The sequence below is a fragment of the Martes martes genome, assembly GCF_963455335.1.
Source record: "Martes martes genome assembly, chromosome: 8".
NCBI lineage: Eukaryota > Metazoa > Chordata > Mammalia > Carnivora > Mustelidae > Martes > Martes martes.
Genome location: NC_137895.1, coordinates 19249944 through 19271593, shown reverse-complemented (window position 1 = coordinate 19271593; position 21650 = coordinate 19249944). Strand labels below are relative to the sequence as shown.

The following is a 21650-nucleotide window of genomic DNA, read 5'->3' as shown; positions in this document are numbered from 1 at the left end:
AGTTTGATGGCTAGATTTGTAGTCTATCTAGTGGATGGTAATGTCAGTCAATGATATGAACATGGTTGAGAGATGGGGGAGGTTTTGAGGGGTAGGTCAAGAGTTCTGTTAATATTTGTTAGCTTAAGAAGGTATAATTATAGGTGGTTATTTCATTTTAATCCTCTTTTTTTTGGTCCTAATTTTTTAAAGGACGCTTTAATAGTAAAAATAAGTTAATGACCAAAGAAAATATGTAGGTTACATTCCGAGTTCTGTGTCTGGGACATCTGCTGGTTCTAAGGCTCCATCCCAGCCTGGGCTTGGCCCTATCCAAGAAGGAGGAATGTTGCTTGAGGAGCCTGGGATGAGCTTCCTGTGGTTTTTTAGATGCTTCTTGCTGAGTGGAAGGGCAGGGCATCTGGCTTAGGTTGCCAAGATGGTGCTAAATACCTCCATTTGGTACAGGGTGGCTTGACGGATGGTTTTGAATTTTTTAAAATGTTTCTCAACTTGAAAATATTTCCAAGTTCCATCTTTTTCATGGGAATTTATTGAACATAAGTAAGTCAAATGTTTTTCTCATTAACTAGAGGACTTAATCATGTAGCATGACAAAAGAAAGAAAGACAGAAAAGATTCACAATTCCCAAGAGTGGGCAATTCCCTTGAAGGGGTGGATTTTTCAGTGAAGCTGTTTGTTTGGCCTGGGTTTTCTCTGAGTTTATTGTTCTCCTCTCTTTGGAGTTCAGTTGCTGCTACCTTAAGTGTTTCTGACTACCTTCCTTAACGCTATCACTTTTTCTCAGGCTTGTGCTCAGAATACAGGGCCATCCAAGGGGCTTGTGGGAACTCCAGCAAATGCCCTTTGCCTCTCAACTCCTTTTTAGAAAGGTAAATTCTCTTACAAGGAAAAATGAAGTTATGTAAGGATAGCCTGTGTACAATGTAGACTAACCCAGTTAACTCAGGTCATAGTGATTTATGCTTTTTGTTTTCTTGCTTGTTTCAACTCCTGCTGATGAAAACTCTTATAGAAGAACTTAGTTATTTTCCTACTTTGGTAAATAGATTGTTTTTTTCTATGGCAAATGAGAATTGTGCTTGTGCAAAATAAATCAATCAAAGAAAGACAATTATCATATGATTTCTCTGATAGGAGGAATTTGAGAGGCAGGGTGGGGGGTTGTTCAGGGAAGGGAGGGAAAAATAAAAAAGGGAGAGAGACATAAGAGACTCTTATTCTCAGGAAACAAACTGTTGCTGGACAAGGTGGGGAGGGATAGAGTGGCTGGGTTATCGACACTGGGAACTGTATGTGCTATGGTGAGTGCTGTGAATTGTGTAAGACTGATGATTCACAGACCTCTACCCATGAAAGAAATAATACATTATATGTTAATTAAAAAAATTTAGATCCACACACACAAAAAAGAGTTGTGCTTGTGTCACAACGTAAATACGTAAGGGGTAGGCAATAAGTAGTGATAGGACATACACAAAACATATTTTTAAATATTTCTTCCATAAACTATTCATTTCTGTATTCCTAAATGCTTGTTATATATTGCTATTCAACTGAATAGCAATTCTGAATTCAGAATTATTTTTAGGAATAGTAGAGAATGTTAAGATTAAGTGTCTGATCTTGGGTTGCTTATGAACCAGATGGAAAGAAGACATGCGGTTGGGAAAATAGCTACCAATACCTGGAAAAATATGACAAGTGCCATGTGATTCAAGAAGAGAGAAATGACTACAGGAGTTCAGTAAGTGTATAGTCCCAATGTACAGCATGATCTGAGAAAACTTCTTGGAAGAAATGGAATTAGACTTGAGATTTGAAATCTGAATTAGTGAAGTGGACAGTGGGGAGGACGTTTTCAGGGAAGGAAGAAGCAAAGGCATTGAGATGATAAAGTACAATACATGTTTGAGTGGGGCAGGGCAGTGCTGCAATGAACAGATATTCTTGTTTGGAGCAGAAACCCTTCCACCCTGGCCACTAATCCTATTAACTGAAGCGTTCATGGAATTAAAGTAGAGTAAGGTCTACTTACTCTTAGAAGGGTTCCTTACCTTTCTAAATCTGAATCAGTTTCCTTTTTTGTAAAATGAAGTTAATCATATTGACCAGCCATGGATGCTGTAAGGATTAAATGAGATACAAAACTAAAAAGAAGGTGCTAAGCAGGGTTCCTCACACTGTATCATCCCTCTTCACTCAGTTCCTTGAGTTCAGCTTAATTCCAGTGCCACTACACCATAAAGAAATCTGCTACTCCCTTTTATAGATCATATAAATTGGACTATTATTGCATTTCTCTAGACCAGTTTCTAGTCATTTTCTGGTTTAGGAGAATTTTCTTGGCAGAAGTCATCTGTATGTGAAAGGATACCAATGTTACATTTAAGAGCTTTAAATGAATAAATAACTAGTGCAGGGTGACTAGAGCCTAACAGCTAATAGGAATAGTTGGAGATAAGAAAGCATTCTTTTCTTTTTGTAGTTATATCAACATCTTCTGTGATATAAATTTCCCTGTAAACAATAGGGAAAATATATGCCATTATTCTGAGGAATTCATTTAAAAGCTGATTGCTGTTACATTTGATCCATAGGGGAAGATGACTCAGGTCTGGGAAGAAGTGGCACCATCTTATGTCTAATCTCCATGCCATATTAGAATGTTTATACCAGCTTGAGTGGTTGTGATGGGGTCGTCTACATCATTTGGTTCTTGTCCTTGTGAGTCACTGTTTCTGCTGTGGGGTTAACTCCCTGCAGCGGAAAAGGGAGGAATTACTTGCCAGACCATATGGAGTAGAAAAGAGCAGATTGACTGAGGTTTAGGTAGAAGCTGAAAGCACATAACTTAAGCTTCCCAAAGGATAACCTTGGAAAACTCTTAAGTAGCATCCTCACAGAGCTGTCTAATTTTCAAGATCTATCTTGAAACCTTAAGATTCCAAAGTTAGTTTATGCAAAAATGTTGAGAGGACGAATGATACAAGGGTTATGTAGTTTCACTGCCTTTTCTTACGTTTCCAGTTTGGAGAATCTAGAAAAAAGAAAGCTTTCCTTTGATTTGTTGTAATTCTGCCTAGTCTAGGGGATCTGACCATGGCCATAGATGCATTGGAGATTCTTGGTCTTCATCTCTGTAAACTGGGTTTCTGTAGTCCTATATTGGACAAGTTAACATTAAAGATTGTGAATGAGCCAATGAAACTGGAAAACTGGAAATGCATTTGTTTCCAAGTGGGATTAGAGAATGCTCCTCCTGGTATCTAATCCCAACAACCCATAGATTTACTGATTAATGGTGGCCTTAAATCTACAGTGTACCTGGATTATATTTAGAACTATTACAGAAAAAGGTCTCTTCTTTCTCTAACTCATTAGTGAATGAGTTATTAATTTGCTCAAACTTATTGAGCAACTACTGTGTACCAGGTGTGTGTTAGATGATAGGAATAGAAAAATTAACAGGACAGAGTCTTATGAGAAGTTATAGTCTAGTGGAGAGCTGTGTGTAAACAGTTATAGAGCTGTGTGATAAGTGTTATAATAAAGAAATCTGTAGTGAGTTATGGTAGCAAAGAGGAGAAAGCATTTAAATCTGCTGATGTTTGGAGGGACAGGTCAGAAAAGGCTCTGTAGAAGAGCTAATCCTATAGTAGTTTTGGTAGGATGGGTAGGAGGAGGCAGGTACTGAAGACAGATGGAAAAGCATGAGCCCATGGGTATGGGTTGGAGAATAATATGTTAGGTTATTAAATGTGTTAGCCCTCACTTCTTTTAATTCCTATAGGGTAAATAATCCAATTCAAAATGAGTCAGAAATATCATCAGAGAGACCGTCAAATTAATTGGCTGATAGGTCCCAAAAGTTAATGAGGAATGAGAAAGCAGAAATAAACTTCCAGGTTAGAACACAAGCAAGCAAGAGTGGAATGACTTAGGAGGTCCTTGCAGGAAACCTAGCATACTTGGAAGAGATGAACTGATTTATAAAAGGACTATTTCAGGTCCAAGTTAAGGGAATCAACAAAGGATAGTGAAGCACCTAGGAACTAGTGACAGCAGGAAACCATTACTGCTTTGGAGTCTGAAAGGACAAGGTGAGAAAATGGTGTTATTGCAGCCCAGTGAGAGCTAAAGCCATGCAAGAGGAGAAACAGCTGTTCAAGAGCAGTGCCTGTGAAGAAACACAGCTTCTGTCAAAATTACTAAGAGGCGAGAAGGGAGCAGGGAATAAATACCCCAAACTCAGCTTCCTCTACCCTCTGATATTGGTCAAATCAGTGGCAACCAGAGGACAAGAGAGCGGAGATGACAAATTCCGTAGACACCAGCCCTTAGATTGCTTCCCAGCCTCCAATACGGCTTTATGTGTTTATTTATATATATAAATTAAAGTTGTCCCAATGACACACCATTGGATTGCATTGCCCCTGGCTAGAACCAAACTGAATTCTCTGACTCCCACAACAAACTTTCTGTTGCTACTATTAAAACACTAATCTCATTCTTCCTCAGGGTCTAACTGGTCATATACATGTCAATGTCCCCATTAGGTTGTTAAATTTTATAGAGAATTCTTGTGCTATACCTCCCAGAGTCCCTGTTCCTCTTTAGGATCAAGTCATTCATTTCCCTAGATGCTGGGAATATTGGCTGTTGACCGCTCATAGCTGTGTCCTTCATTGGGAACTGTTCTCCAAGCGGGCAGCTTGGATTCAAGGACTGGACAATACAGGGGTACAAAAGCTTAACCCCCTTGCTTTAATTGGAACCACTCTGTAGGCCCATCCATCTCCAGAATTCCCCCATGGAATTGTCAGAGGCTTTTTTTTTTGGGACTGTGTAGCCCACTGTTCAATCTTGCTTCCTTCAGTGTTTCACAAGTGTTACTCTCGGGAGCACTTCCCAGTAAATCTTCTGCAGGTAATACTTCCTTATTTACTTGTGTTTTCCTGTATCCTTAGTATAGGGTTTTGCACATTCTAAGATATTAAATCAAAGATGATTGTCGAATCAATGGAATTATTCAACAAACATTGAATGATTCAATGATTCTTTCATTCATTTACTGAGGTATAAATTACATAATAAGAATTCAGTTTTATTAAGTGTACATTTGATGTGTTTTGAGAAATGTATAAAATCATGTAACCCCTGTCAAAATACAGAAACAAAATATATAAGCAAAATAAGGGTAAATTCATCACCACAATTTCTTTCATTGTCCTTTGCAGCTAATCTTCTTAACATCAAACCTCTGACAATCACTGATCTGTTTTCTGTACCCATGGTTTGACTTTTCTAGAACATCATATAATGGAATCATATAATATTCCATCTTTTGTATCTAGCTTTTTCACTCAGCACAATGCTTTTTATTTTTTTAAGTCATGAGGTACATATACTAAAGTTTACCTTTTATAGGTGTATAGTTCTACATGAATTTTGAAAAACAATATAGTTATGTACCCACTGCCATAATCATGACAGAATATTTTTATCACATCAATTATTTTATTTATGTATTTATTCATTGAAAATATGCCATATGTAAGTGTAAAATGCTATCTCATTGTGGATATATTTGAGAAATAATGATATTGAATATTTTTTCAAGTGCTTATTTGCCATTGATATTTTTTCTGTAGTGAAGTCTTGGTCCAAATTGTTTGTTTACCTTACTTATTTTCAAATCGTGTAAGGGTGGCATTATTTTTCAAATTGTGTAGGGGTGGCATTATTTTTCTTATTTTGCAGCTTTGAGAATTAATCTAAGAATTAATTTGTTGAACAAATTTTGACAAGCTATACTTTCATTTTAATTTAATTCAAAATATTTTCTAATTCATTATTTTACTCTCATTTTTTACTTGTAGGTTGTTTAGACATGTGTTGTTATTTTCCATGTTTGGGGATCTTTAGATCCCTTCTTTTTAAAATTTTAATTAATTAATTAATTAATTAATTTTATTTATTTTAATTATGTTCAGTTAGCCACTGTATAGTACATTGTTAGTTTTTGATGTAGTGTTCAAAGATCCCTTTCTTCTATGGATCTCTAGTTTCATTATTATGTTTAGAGAATATACTTTATTTTACTTAATCCTTTTAAATTAGTTACTCTATGGCTCAGAAAATGGTCTATCTTGGTGAATGTCTATTTTATTTGAAGAGTATGTATTCTGCTGTTGTTAGATAGAATATTCTTTTTTTAAAAGATTTTGTTTATTTATTTGAGAGAGAGAGCACAAACAGGACAGTGAGAGAACAGACTCCCTGCTGAGCAGGGAGCCCAATGCAGGGCAGATCTCAGGACACTGAGATCATGACCTGAGCCAAAGGCAGAGGCTTAACCGAGTGAGCCACCCAGGTACCCCAAGCTCTAGTATTTTCTTTCTTGGCATCTTATTTGTTTCCTTCATAACATTCCTTAAATACATATTTGTTTATTTGGTTTTTGAGTTTCTCCCTTACTAGATTGTGAGCTTTATAAGGGTTAATTTAGTGATCTATCACCAGTGTCCAGGACAATGGCTAGAGTGTAGTCAGTACTCAATAGAATTAGGTTTCTTTTCCGCCTCAGTTTGTCTTCATTCTAACATATATCAAAGACAAGGGCGCCCCTTTTCTTATTTATACTTGTGGACTAAGAATTGAAATATGTGACATTTAAATGATGAAAAGCAGATTTCAGTCTGGTAAGTCAGGAGAGACTGGTATGACCTCAAGAAGTCCTGGCTACCCTTAACTCCATGGTGGTCCAGCTGCGAGATGCTGTAAAAACCACTAGCCTTCTCTGGACTTTTGTTGTCTTGTTTGTACAATAATACACTTAAATCTATTAAAGGAGGCCAGAAATTAAACAGATTACTTATAGCCACACAATGAAACATCAGAATACACAGCAGAATAAAAATACAAATACAAAATAAAAATACAAGTGTTTAGAAATTTATCTCAATGCAAAGTGAGTTTAATAAAATAATAATATATTGCCTAGAATTCATGTCTAAATTATTTGCCTTGGTAATTTTGCTAGAGGAGAGAAAAATGCTTTTTTCCATAGTTTACAAAATACCATAAGAGAAAAATCTGAACTTATAAAGTAGATGTATCATGGGGTACTAGTTTTTAAAGTGATTTATAACCAGATACTATAAATAACCCATGTCATTAAATATGTTTAAAATACCTTATTGTAAAGATTTTATCTATGCAATGCTTTATAAAAACACCTGTTGAGAGGCATTCCCAACTTATGCATGTTGGAAGAATCAGAGCACCCCATGAACATAGCCCTGAACTCTGAAAACTTAAAAAATATAAAATACTATTCAAAAAAGAATTCTAAACTATTTTTTTGAAGAGATATCTCATTGTGGTTAAGGATTCTAAACTTTAAATCATCTTATTCAACTTTGCTTATTTTTTTACCTATATGCATTATTTTCTTCTCTTTCAAGCCTGACTCATATTTTTCAGTTTATTTTTGCAAACAGCCCATTGACTCAAAGCACTACATTTACTGATAACAGTGGATTCTTCTGAATATTTTTATACCCTAATTGATAAAATGTCCCTTTGGTATAGAGTGCAGTGCAGTTTGCTCAGGGTAGGCATGAAGAAGTCAGGATATCTGTCTTTACTCAGTTTCCTGGCCATTACATCTCATTTGGAAATAAGTCTCCTTCAAGTAGTTAAATCTATTCCTGGGGAACCACTCTTCCTTTATGTTTTATCTTTTCTTTCTTTTCTTTTTTTTCTTTCTTTCTTTCTTTTCTTTCTTTCTTTCTTTCTTTCTTTCTTTCTTTCTTTCTTTCTCTTTTCTTTCTTTCTTTCCTTCCTTCCTTCATTTCTCCCCCCTTCTTCTTCTTCTTCTTTTTCTTCTCATTCTTCCTCTTCCTCCTCCTCCTCCTTTTCTTCTTCTTCTCCTTCTCCTCCCCCTCCTCCTCACTTCCTCTTCCCCCTTCCACTCCCCAGCCTCCTCCTCTTCCTCCTCCTCCTCCTTCTTCTTCTTCTTCTTCTTCTTTTTTTAATTACATCATGCACATAGTTTGACATGAGATCTTGAAGGTAATGGTTTCCTGTGGCAATGGTGACTTCCCTGTCACAGGAAGGGTTTAGTTGGGTATAGATGCATAGCCATTTGGAACCACTCTTCCATTCAAGAATAAATATTTATTAAAATACTTCCTTTGCCGGCACTGAGATACTCACTAGGAGTTCAAAGGTAGAACTGTGTGGGGTGCCTGCGTGGTACAGTTGGTTAAGCATCCAACTCTTGGTTTCTGCTCAGGTTGTGATCTCAGGGTCTTGATATCCAGTGTTGCTCAGTGTGGAGTCTGCTTAAGACGTTCTCCCTCTCCCTCTGCCCCTCCCCACTGTGTGCTCTCTTTCTCAAATAAGTAAGTACATCTTAAAAGAAAAAAGAAAGTCATGCTCTTAAAAAGGGTCCATTTTAGGTGTCTAACATACAGCTTTAAATCAAGTGCTGATTATTTTAATGGAAAATAGTTCAACTATCTACCTATTGCATGGCCTAGAAGACCTTTAAAAACACTGACTAATTTCTGAGAGTTTAAAAAGTCCCCTGCAAGCTTTCTAGAAGGATTATTAAAGAAAAAAAGTGAGAATGGTCTTTAAACCCAGACAAACCTGGACTAGAAATCTGAATATACCACCTCTAAGCTTTGTGAATCTTGGGCAAGTCCCTAAACTTTCTGAAGCTCAGTTAGTATTTTTTTTTAAATATCTTTAAAAAGGGAATATTTTGAAGAGGACTAAATGGGATAATACATATAAATCCCCAGGACCAATTAGGTATGGTAGAGTGGAGGCATGTTTAATGAAATTGGAGATTGGATTTAAGCAGATATTTCAGGGTCTTCTTTTTTTCTCTTTCAAGAGAGAGAGTTGGGAGGATGTGTTAGGAAGGATGTTTTATACTAAAGAAGCAAAAGGGAAGAAAGATGTGAAGATCTAGGGGAACACAACAATGAACTGTGACAGGCAGTAAACTGTACAGCCTGAGCCAGTTCTGAAGGCAGTGAGGCTCAGCAAGAGAATCTTGTATGCACACAAAGAAGATAACAACATTCAGTGTGTCCAAGTGTACATGCCTGATGACAATTTTAAAACCACTCTCTGTTTGCAGCCTCAGAGAACCTGTAAAAGTTAATCTCAGTAGTCTTTATTTTGGAGAGAAAGTTTTTTAAAAAAATACTTTATTGCTTTATATATTATTTCTCACTAAGGAAGGAACAGTGCATTCCTGACCTAGTCTTAACTGGTTAGCAGCTAGCTCTTTGTGAGGCACTTTAGTAATAATGATCAGTTTTGGGGGCACCTGGGTGGCTCAGTCAGTTAAGCGTCTGCCTTTGGCTCAGGTCATGATCCCAGGGTCCTAGGATCCAGCCTCTCATCGGGCTACCTGCTCATTGGGGAGTCTGTTTCTCCCTCTCCCTTTGCCCCACCTTCTGCTTGTGCTCTCTCTCTCTCTCAAACAAATAAATAAATAAATAATCTTTAAAAAAATAACCCACTTTGTAGCATTGTAAGTTGTAAATGTTTTTACATGGGTGATCTCATCTTTGTCATTCCCGTTTTACAGATAAGGAAATTGAGTTTTTGGAAATTACTTGTCTGAAGTCATGTATTTGGTATGTGTTAAAGTAGAGATGACCTCTGGTCTTTCCCATCATACTGCACATAAATAGGCCATACCTCAGATTAGATCAGAATTTTCAATGAAATAAAATTAAAATTGGATTAATATCTGTCATTCTATTTTATATCAGTCTTAAATATGAGTATATAATCTTATAAAAGATCATTTAATTTATCCCTGCTGATCAATTTCTATTCTACTCAGTTTTTATTATTCTATAAATATGATATTACTGAAAACTTATGGAATTTCATGAGATAATGAGATTGGACAAACAACTCACTCAAAACACACATGAATACCCCTAGGCATTTATTTAAATATAAGAACTGTATGCAATAATTGATTTAAGCAACTAATATTTGCTTATTATATTATTAGTTAGTTACTTTCAAATACTCCAATACAAATGGTTTGATGTGAATTAATTCATACCATAGGGATGATCAGTTATAGTAATGTGCTGGCAACACAGCTCTAGGGAGGGACAGAGTTCTGATTTGTCTTGTTTGCTGATTTCTGTTGTGCAACTATTCCTACCATAGCCAGTTCAAGCAATAGCACGAGGTCACGGAATGCAGTGTTGGGAAGAGATATATACTGACTCACAGCTAGTATAATCCAGCTCTAGCACACACCTGTGACCTTACGATTGTCTACTCAGGGATCCAGATCCAAAACACTTCAAATGTTGCTATTTAAATCTGCACCAGAGGGTTCAGTGATCAGTGCAAGGGATGTTGGACATAATTTCTGGGGTGTAAGTGAATGATGGTGTGCAAGTATATATCAGACTAAAAGAAGATTACATAGACATCTCTGTCCTTGAAGGAACAAAATTGAAGGATACAACAAAACCCAGAAGGCTAACATCTTTAGTATATGTTCTAGGTCTAGAATTTTGATTCTGTGCCTCCATATTTAATCAAGTCTGTGTCACCTGATCTAATTAGAAGTTTTGTTAATTTTTGTATTCAACTCTTATTGTAAAGCTTGTTGGTATGCCTAAAAGGTAGAGAGCAGATACTTCCTCAAGCCCATTGGAATAGTTTGTATGGCTATTTTGAGACTTGTCTGCTAATAAATATTTCTATGTGGCAAAATTTGGTCTGATATTTATTTTCACTACACTTACCACCTAATGGTGAGGTAGGGGAAGAAGTTACAGCTTCTACTTATCTTTTATATTGCCAAATATTGAGGCAATCAGTACTTACCAAAAGATTCTGACAATTGTGTAGGGTCAACTCAGCATATATCAATTTTCATTATCACTAAATAGGTACTATGTTTGGGACATTGTAGCATGATAAAGTCCCTGTCTACAGAAAGCTTTTAGGTTGACTGTATCATGAATCATTTCAAAATGCAATGTTACCATTTGTATTTGTAAAGAGTGAAAACAAATTGGATGCCAAGATCACACATGCCAGCAAAGAATGGTTTATTCATGATATGGGGTTGCAGTCAAGATGAATATACAGATCCCTTCACTTATAAGACAACAAGGGCTTAAATAGAAGGTAATGCAAGTGTGTAGGTAACATTTAACTCTAGTCATTATGTGGCACCTTGGTGTAATGGGTTTAAAATATGGCCTCCAAATTTCTGACCCTCCTTCCATCTAGATGTGGGAGGTCTGTGTCCCTTCTCCTTGAGTCCTTATGGATTATGATTGCTTGACCATTAGAACATGACAGAAATATTGTTGTGCCAGTTTCTTAAATATGAATTTGGGAACTGGCACTAGATCTGGTAAGATACAGGACCAGGTTTTAAGAAATTGCTTGCAACCTTTGTAGAGTGAGGAAAAAGGCTCACTCTAATAAGGAGATATGTACTGGAGGAACATAAAAACATGACCCCCACACACTACCCAATAACCAAACAATGTATAGTCTTTGGCACACCAGTGAGCATTCTATCAGCCATGACTACTTGGAAAGGACTGGGCTCTAATTAGAAAACTCTGAGGGAACTAGATCTAAGACTTGATGGTCTGTGCACCATGTGTTGGGGTGATGAGATGTCAATAGGACATCAATAGGAGCCCATCGATCTAAAAAGGTTAAACTCAAGTCCTGATTACCATCCCCATCTGTGTGTTTCACTCACAGCCTTCCTCATTTAAGTGGAATGGAAACTCCGTTCTTATTGTTGGTCAGGCCAAGTCACCATTGATGACTCTTCCTCCTCTCACATGCCCTGTCTGATTCCTTAGGAAAACCTGTTGATTCTACTTTTAAAATACATCCAGAGTGGATAAAATAGATCCGTTATCACTGTCTCCACTGTGGTGCACACATCCACTGTCTCTCACCTGGATTGTTGGAGTAGTTTCCTACTGGCTCTCGGCTCCTACCTTTGACACCCTACCTCCTCTCCATTCTATTGTTAACACAGAAACTGGAGTAAGTCTGTTGAAAAGTCCAGTGGATGTTGAGGTGTAGATTGACAAGTAATAAACTGCACAAATTTAAAATGTACTATTTAAGAATTTTTGATACACTTATTCACCCATGAAACCATTGCCATAATCAAAATAGTAAACATATCCATCATCCCTACAAGTTCCCTGTTGTCTTTGGTAAGCCTTCCTTTACACCCTCATCTACCTCAGGCCCCAGACAACTATTGAGCTAGCTGTTTTCTGTTACTACAGATTAGTTTGTATTTTCCAGAATTTTATATAAATAGAATTAAAGAGTACATATCTTTTTCTGGCTTCTTCCACTCGATGTAATTATTTTGAGATATAGCCATGTATTAATTGTTCATTTGTTTAAGTTGCTGAAGAGTATACCATTGTATGATTATACTACAATCTGTTTATCCATTCACCTGTTGATGGATATTTGGGTTGTTTTAGCTTTTGGCTCTTATAAATAAATCTGCTATGAATGTTCATGCATAAATTCTTGTTTGACCCTATGAATTCATTTTTCCTAAGTAAATACCTAGGATGGAATGACTGAGTCACGTGGTAGCTGTGCGTTTAATACTTACAGAAGATTTTCCAAAGTGGTTGCACCATTTTATGTTCCCACCGCCACTCTGTGACAGTTCCTCTAAAACCTCACCAACATTTTGAAAGACCATTTAAAAAAATTTTAGCCATTCTAATAAGCATGTGGTGGTACCTCATTGTGGTTTAAATTTGCATTTTTCTAATAACTAATGGTGTGAAAATCTTTTCATGTGCTTATCTGCCATCTGTATATCTTCTTTGGCGAATGTCCAAATTTCTTAACCATTTTTTTATTATTGAGTTTCAGGAAGTTTTTAAAAATATATTCATGATAGAATTTCTTTATTGGATATATGATTTGTAAATATTTTCTCTCTGTGGCTTATATTTTCATTCTGTTAATGTTTAGTATTTTTTATTAAAGAGTTTTAACACATGTGAGTTATTTTACAAACTGCTTTATGCTTAAAGAAGAGGATAGGTGGATCTAAGAAGAAAAAAGTAATAGCAAACAATTCAATGGTTTGACATTGAATGCCTTTTGTGTGATTTTCTTCATTTGCCATGTATTGAGTAAACTTTCTTTATAAGCATTGTAGTATAAATAAGCATTATGATAAGTAATGTTTAAACTTGAATTCTGGGCCCAAAACAAACTTGTAGAAACACTCTCCAATTTAGGGGCACCTGGGTGGTTCGTTCAGTTAAGCGTCTGACTCTTGGTTTCCGCTCATGTCATGTTCTCAGGGTCGTGAGATGGTGTCCTGAGTCAGACTCCACACTCAGTGGGGAGTCTGCTTGAGATTCTCTCCCTCTGCCCCTCCCCAACCCTCTCACTCTCAAATAAATCTTAAAAAAATAAATCTTAAAAAAAAAAAAAAGAGTCTCCAGTTTAGAGAAGACCTTATTCTCATGATTCTCACTGTATTATGTCTGGTATGAAGACATAATAAACACCCATGCATTCTGTCTGTATTTCTTTGCCTATATTGTCATCTATATCTATAACTATTTTTATTTCTAAATATGCATGTATGACTTGCAAAAAAAACTAACTTGCATTCATATTCAACTCATGTCTTTGATCAGACATAACCGTTGGAAACACAGTTATGAACTCAGAAGTAAACTAAGTGATAATATAACATATGTCATGATACCCGTGTACTTTTAGTCTACAGTAAAAACACAGATCTTCTCTCAGGCCCTTATTCAGACAGTTATTTATAGAGCAAGATAGATTATAACAAGTGAGGCCACACTGACGGTATGTGGAATAACAGTTTACAATGGTGGGGAGAGAGAAAGAAAATACACATCCAACAACCACAATGCACAGAAGTCTTATTTTATATAGCTACAGAAAGCCTTATAAGCATGAATTCTCCAGAGGACTTACAATTATTTATAATTATAATTATTTATTTCCAAAATAGTTCCTTCTTAAAAGGAATAAAGTTTTGAAGAACATATAATCAAATCATTGATAATACAAAAGGATTTATGTTATGAAAGGACCTGAGGCTATATAAAAAGTGTAAGACTTACAAAAGAATGGTGTCAGAAAGCTAAATGGAGTTAAGGTAGAGAGTTTATCTTGAAAATGCTTCCCCTTTAAGTATTCTAAGTATGGAATAGAAATATACAGTTAATTGGAGGTGAGAAACTAATACTTATTGAATGGGTTTCTGCGTGGTGGCAGTAATTGAAAAGGGATATTTCCATGTAACTAATTACTAAGCCTCGTAATATCAAAATTTTATCAAACATTTGAAATATTTGACCTAGAGAATTAAGAACAGGTAGGATCTGAAGGAAAGAAGTTTATTTCCTCTGTTGGAGTTTTTTAATGCTTAAGAGCTTAACTTTAGAAACAGCCTAATCGAGGTCTGAGTCATAGCATGATCTCTGTGTTGGCGTCTGGAAACCCTGGGTTCTCATCTGCAAAATGGAGCTGGAAATCCCCATCTCACGGGATAATGGTGGATATAGACATGGAAGGCAGGCAAAGGGCTTAGTACAGTACCTGGCCCAAGGTTTCAGACACTCAATAAATATTAAATATTATAATTATCATTCTTGTTTCCTTAGACAGAAATTTGAAAGCAAAGAGACCCTGGAAAATTCAAGCAAAAGAGCATCAGCTGTTGGTCCCATAATTTGGGATTGAGGACTGAAATCAGGGTGTTTTGTTTTGTTTTGTTTTGTTTTTGTTGAAATCAGGTTTTATTTTCATCTGCTTTTGTTTCTTTGATTTTAGTACAAAACTTGAGGAAGCCCCCCAAATAACTGACCGCTTTTTGAGGGTGTCCCTAGATGCTTTGTGGCCTCAACCTTGGTTGCTGCCATTATTCTACCTACTCCAGACAAGGATGTCCCTGAGATTAATTTTTCTTCACAACTCCACCCAGGTTGAAGACAGAGTTAAAAGTATGCCCCAGGTCACATAGCTCATTCTCTATTCAAGAATCTTCCCTAATCCCCGGTGCCATTTGGGAATGGTTTCAAAGGCATTCCAACAGCAGAATCATGCCAGTGCACTGGTTATCAATTATTTTGTTGATCCTTTAGCAAATCCTCAAACTGATTTTTCTACCCTCCTGGGACACAAATCACAAAGCTGACCTTAACCGCTTTGGCATCCCCCTCCACTCCCAAGGCGCACAACAGAGCAACGCGGGGCTAGTGATTTACTGTTTTCCCACGCAGGTCACCCTCTAGCCCAGACAGATAGAGAAGATCTGTCTTTAATGAGAGAAATGTACCATTACTTGGTCATAAATTCAACTTAATGGTAATTTTAGTAGGGCAGCTTGCCCAGGCTTTGTAGAAACACAAATCAAAAATCCCCAATTCCAGACATATCCTCCTAGAAACTCTTTTGGCAACTCCATTCCCTTTGCTTTTTAAGGAACTCCATTTCCCTAGTTATAGTCCCTAGTTGCTTAGGGTAGATTTGCACAAAGTCTAGAATCACTGTGGCAGCAGAGAGGGGAGAGGGTGGCATGCTGTTCAAATTATTTTTGCCAAGCATTAGGCCCTGACTTCAGTCGTCAAGGAGGCACAAATGAACTGACACACAGATTCTGTATACAGCCCAGGAAAAGTAGTTTGCAGTGAGTGTTCACACAACTCTGTCTAAGGAAAAGTTTTATTTTGTTCAAATCCTTGTGTTCTCGACCAGTTCTAAACCAACTAGTACTAGTCCTTACCAGGCTTAGATTGCAGAACAAGTTTTTATCCCCAGAGTTGACTTAATTTGAGTTGCTGGGTTAGAAAGGTTCAGGCATAATGGTACCAGACACCTTGCCACACTTATAAGTAGACTTGAATGTATCCTCTTACTTTGTATCATATCCTGTGCTCACTTCCATTTTAACAACTAGCAGCTCCTTTTGTGCTTAATTCATGTATGCTGCCTTGGACTAAACTGTGTCCTCTCGGGTGTAGTATTATATCTGAGTATGTCCTTCTAGTTTCTAGCCCAGTACCTGCCATGTGACAGATGTGTAGTTAACATTTGTTGAACGAACAGAAGTATGAATAATCATACCTTTCCAGTAAGGGCTGACTTTTAAGTCAGGGAGCATGGTAAATGGCCATTTCTTTCTATTTGCAGGATGATATACTTGGATAGGTGAGGCAATGCTCTGGAAGACAGAGAAAAAAAACAGCTGAGGACGACTGCCTCCCATACGTAGGGTAACTGGAATCTATTAAAAATATTAGTTGGTTAATTTAAGCAAATATGTACAGATGGCTAATATAGCTAAAGCAAGTGTGACAGCTAGCTACTGAAGATCATTCAGAGTAACCAGAAATCAAAGAGCTTATAGTCTTTAGTTCTAAGAGCCAATGTATAATGTTATCATAAACTGTTTTTTTTCCAATAGCATAACTCTATCCAGAGAAAAGTCATGAAATTCCAGCTTTCTTCCTCTGATTTGGTATTATAGGTAGGTCTACTTACACTCCTCTCTTCAGTTGTAGAGAGAAGTTTAATTGATAGTTTATTTGTGTTGCTATTCATTCATCTAGCATATGGGAGGGTCAGGATTAGAGCAGGAAGGGAGGCCTGGAACACCCATGGGATGGCATGTTTGGATCCTTCATTCTCCAGGAAAAGTGATAGAGCACTATCATTTGTACACCTTCCATTTACATGATGTTAACTTACATATGGCAATTATAGCTCAGTAAAACTAGAAAAAAGGAATTCAGTGACAATAACAAACATACAGTGGTTCTCAAGCTTAGGCAAACATCAGAATCACCAGGAAGCTTTATTAAGACACAGATTGCTGGGCTCCACCTCCAGAGTTCCCAAGTCAGTGGTTCTGGGTTAGGATTCCAGAAGTTGTATTTCTAAAAAGTTCCCAAGCAGTGCAGATGATACGGGCCAACACCTGCTGATCCGAGGTAAGCCCTGATACTTACCTGATGTCTTTTTCTGCCATTATCTTGTGCAACCCCATAGGGTGATTCTATTTTTATGGTTTTGTCAGGGTAGCCTGGGGTGAAAGAAAATCAGTTTGAATTATTTTGTAGCTATTTCTTAGTGACCCAGGGCAAGTTTTTTAATGTCAGATATTTTCCTTTTGCCATTTATCCTATGTACTTATGAGCTGCCTCTCCTGCCATTAGTTGGAGGTAAAAACAATGATAATATCAATGAAAGCAACACATAAATGTACTGTTAGCAAAGACATGTATACATGTGAAGTATTTTACTTATGCCACTGACCTTGTGTGAATAGCTACCTGAAAGGATGAATTTAACATTAGCTCTTGGATTCTTTCTTCTTTCCTTCATCTGCTCTAATTAGGAAAATAATTGTAGTTTCAGTCTAAATGGGGAAATATCAGCCAGGTCTTTCTGTCTTCTAGATAGTTCCTGTAGTCCAGCCAAACTATCTGGTTTTCTGATTAGACAGTTTTTATAAAGAGAAAAAAAAATTTTTTTTCCCCAACAATCATTTTTAGTTATTTTCCCATCTCATGATGAAAGGCTTATCTAAAAGCTCAAACTTCATTCAGGATTCTTCTGCACTCTTTGTCATCACCCGTCCTTCCCTGACCCAACTCACCCCTCAGACAGCCAGGGATTTAAAAATATGTTGGAAGATTTTAATGGTGTCTGCAGAGTAGAATTATATTCTTCTGTAATGTAGCATTTGGACACTGAGCAGAAAGATAACACAGTCTGTCTAGCTTTTTGTAATTAGTTTCATGATACTGTTTTAATTATGGCACAACTTAATCACTGGCTATGCACAGATTATGCCACATAGTTAAAATAATTATGGGGATTTGATAAGATAATTCTTTGAATTCATAAAATTCTTTTTTTCCAATGGGCTCCATACTCTAAAAGGAAAGAGAGCAAAGGAGGATAGCCAATTGATGCTAGTATTTGTCATTTTCTACACCTTGCTAGAGCTGGCCAGGGGAATATTGTTCCTTTATTTCAGGTCATCTTCTACCTTCCCAAAGCAACATTTTATCCAGTACTCAAAGATTCTGAAGATACTGTGAAATGATACATATCCTGTTTGCAGGTAATATTTAATACAGATTACATACCTAGTAACCTACACAAGCCTGTGTGGATGCATTAGTTCTAAATCCAGTGCTTTATTTACATAACTGATGGCTGCTGTCTTCATAAGCAGTTCTTTACTGTCAAAAGAGTGCAGTCTGGGGGCCTGGGTGGCTCGGTGGGTTGGGCCTCTGCCTTCGGCTCAGGTCATGATCTCAGGGTCCTGGGATCGAGCCCCGCGTTGGGCTCTCTGCTCAGCAGAGAGCCTGCTTCCCCCTCTCTCTCTGCTTGCTTCTCTGCCTACTTGTGATCTCTCTCTCTCTCAAATAAATAAATAAAATCTTAAAAAAAAAAAAAAGAGTGCAGTCTGATCTTAGGTCTTTCTTAGAACCACTCTACAATTTGTATGGTTTATTGAACATTCATTCATTCACAGTAGTATGCCTCCTATGTGCCAAGTGCTATTCTAAACCCTAACAGTAAACAAGATAAGCAAAATTCCTACCCTCATGGCACTGATGTAGGGGACATTCCAGACGTAGGGGAACTGACAGTAAACAAACAATAAAATAATGACTTCAGGAATGATTAGTCCTATGAGTACAATAAATCAGGGTTAGGGAATGGAGAGTGTCTAGAGCGGGGAAATTTTAAATAGATCAGGAAATAACTCTTTAAAAAGATAACATTTGAACAGAGTCCTGATGATGAGAAGGAATTAAACATTTGAAGATTAGAGGGGAAGGAATTCTAGGCAGAAGGAAGAGAAAGTGTAATGGGCTGAATCTATATTGAGCTTAGTGGCTCTGGGAACAGCAGGCAGAGTAGAGGGGCTGGAGCAGAGTGAGTAAAGGGGAGAGATGTTGGGGCTGAGGTGAGGCAGAGGCCAGGTCAGAGCGCTGTGCCCAAGGGCTGCAAGTTTGAATTTTAAGCTGATAGTAGGTCTTAGAGGGTTACATTGCCTGATTTACATTTTTTGATTTTTGATTTCTAATCTGGCTGAAGAGATTAGATTTATGAGCAAGAAGTGAGATGGGAAAGATAAAGGATATAAGACATTTTTTATTTGAATTTGAGATAGGTATTATACATCCATACGTCCAAGTGGAAGAGATATATGTGGAGTCCTTCTATATACATATAGTATTTATTATCTAAGCTGGATGCAGGGCAAGTGGAGAAATGAGGTAATAAAAAGGAAAAATATACATCATTGCTCTATCTTAAAAGAGATTTTTAGGAAAAAAATTTTTTTTTTAATTTGAGCATAGCTGACACACAATGTTACATTAGCTTTAGGTGTACAATGTAGAGATTCAACAAGTTTAAACATTATGTTATGCTTCTTTATGATGCTTGTAATGAATAATAAGAAGTAACAGAGTATGACATTAATACATTTTTATTTAACTGTTTGATAACAAACAGAAAAACTTAGATACTCAAAAAAATCTTATCCTTCAAAGAAGCCATTTGGGAGGGCTAGCTGATTGTCCTAACAATGCTGCCATTTCTTAGAACTTTCTTATAAAGATTGGGACCCAATTTTAGTTTGGCTTATGTCACATGAGAAAGTCAGCCTAAATTTTCATAAAATTTTATCTCTTTTTTTTGTTTGTTTAAAAAATAGAACTGGCTTAAAAATTCACCTGCTATTATACTTGTAACATTTTTAAAAAATAAAACCAAATACTTCACCATAGGGAGATGAGTTGACACCATTGATGATTTTATTTTATTTATTTATTTATTTTAAAGGTTTTATTTATTTATTTGACAGAGAGATCACAAGTAGGCAGAGAGAGAGAGAGAGAGAGAGAGAGAGAGGGAGAGAGAGAGAAGCAGGCTCCCCTCTGAACAGAGATCCTGATTCGGGGCTCCATCCCAGGACTCTGAGATCATGACCTGAGCCGAAGGCAGAGGCTTAACCCACTGGGCCACCTGGGCACCCCTCATTGATGATTTTAAAATGAATTTTCACTTGCTTTGGGGATTTTCTGAACAACATTTGGATATGTTTTGAGCAATAAGGGCATGAGTGGGCTATGTACACCTTGTGTATAGTCTGTGGTATGTGATAAATTTGTGATAGCTTTGAAGGAAATGCTGTTTTAGGGGTTTGAAGCTTTAGTTTTAAGTCTTTCATTCACTTAATCATTCATGAAAAAAATGTATTATCTGCCACATGGCAAGTGGTTTTCTAGGCAGTGAAAAGGCAGTTATGAGCAATTCAAAAAATAAGAAAATGCTAATTTTCAGGACTTCATCTTCGGCCCCAAAGATTAGTATGTCTTAGCCTTCAAAAATCTCATTCCTGCAAATGGCTCCATTAATCAATTTATTGAAACAAAAACATTTACATGAAGGAATAACATTTAACTTTACTTTTGCCTTCCCCATCTGTTTTCCTCTTCCTATCATATTTCCAGAAGCCTAACTCTCAACCTCTAATAAAAAGTTTAAAGTAATCTGTGCTCATATGCCAGAGATCCCCTTCAGAAATGGAACACCTTGTTATTTTCTTTGTCCCTCATTTTGTTACTAGGAGATGTTCATAAATTTCTGAGGTAGGATTCTAATTCATTAATTAATTCATAGTAAGGTATAAATGACTTAATGCTGATTTACTATGGCCTGAATTTTTATTTTAACAACAGAACAAGATTCAGGCCAAAGAAATACATCTGTATTGATGGTAAGTAAAGCATTTGCAAGTAGTAAAATGATATATTTCTTGGCTGAGAGCTTTCTCCATGTCTATGAAATCACAGCCTATACAGCTTACTTAAATTGGCAATCATAATTTCTAGGAACAAGAAACTTTCAGTTTCCCCTTGTTGCTACTATTTCTTTTTCTTTTTAAGAAATATTCTGTAGCCCTTCAGTGTCATATAATAAACTGGCAAGCCATCCTCATAGCTTTGTTAGAGCAATGGACCAAATTTTGCCTTGGCCTTTGTTTAGCTGGAAGGTGCCTACCCACTGAACTGGGGCTCTCCACTACCATTGCTCCTTCAGCCTTGTGCAGCATATTATTACAATCAGCTTCACTTGTTCCCAGTTCTTTCAGCATCTGTAGTGGCAGCTGGCGCATCTCCCACTTCATCAGGAAGTGCATTCAAGGGTATCCGGCTAGAAAGCTCCCCCAGCAAGCATTTCTTCATATTACAAAATGAAGAAACAAGGTTTCAGTTGGAGGTATTCATGTTTGGGGTCAAGTAAGGTAGAGTAAAGTTGGGGAGATCTTCCATCATCAAAATGTCTTCATCATGGGTGAGACCAAACTGATAATAATAATAAAAATCCGTTATTTCTTTCTAGTGGACTGGGGTTCCTTTGACCCTGGTTTAATCAGAAAAGGGATGAGCAGAATTATGCGACTGGCACTGCCCTTGTTTGTTTTCTAAATTCTCAAAGAGAATTGTTCTCATACCATGGGCTTCCCTCAAGATCTACAGTTCCGATTACT

The 21650-nt window shown here is 36.9% G+C and overlaps 1 pseudogene across 1 annotated transcript in view; it reads right to left on the bottom strand.

Annotated features, from left to right (window-relative positions):
• The window catches only part of LOC308347021 (large ribosomal subunit protein eL6-like), a 75404-nt pseudogene extending 54129 nt beyond the window's left edge, over window positions 1–21275 (bottom strand). The window contains exons 1-2 of the transcript in view: window positions 21161–21275; window positions 17080–17153 (exon numbers count right to left, since the gene is read on the bottom strand). The product of the transcript in view is annotated as a large ribosomal subunit protein eL6-like (transcript). The remainder of the gene's footprint in view (window positions 1–17079; window positions 17154–21160) is intronic.
• Between the last annotated feature and the right edge of the window lie 375 nt (window positions 21276–21650).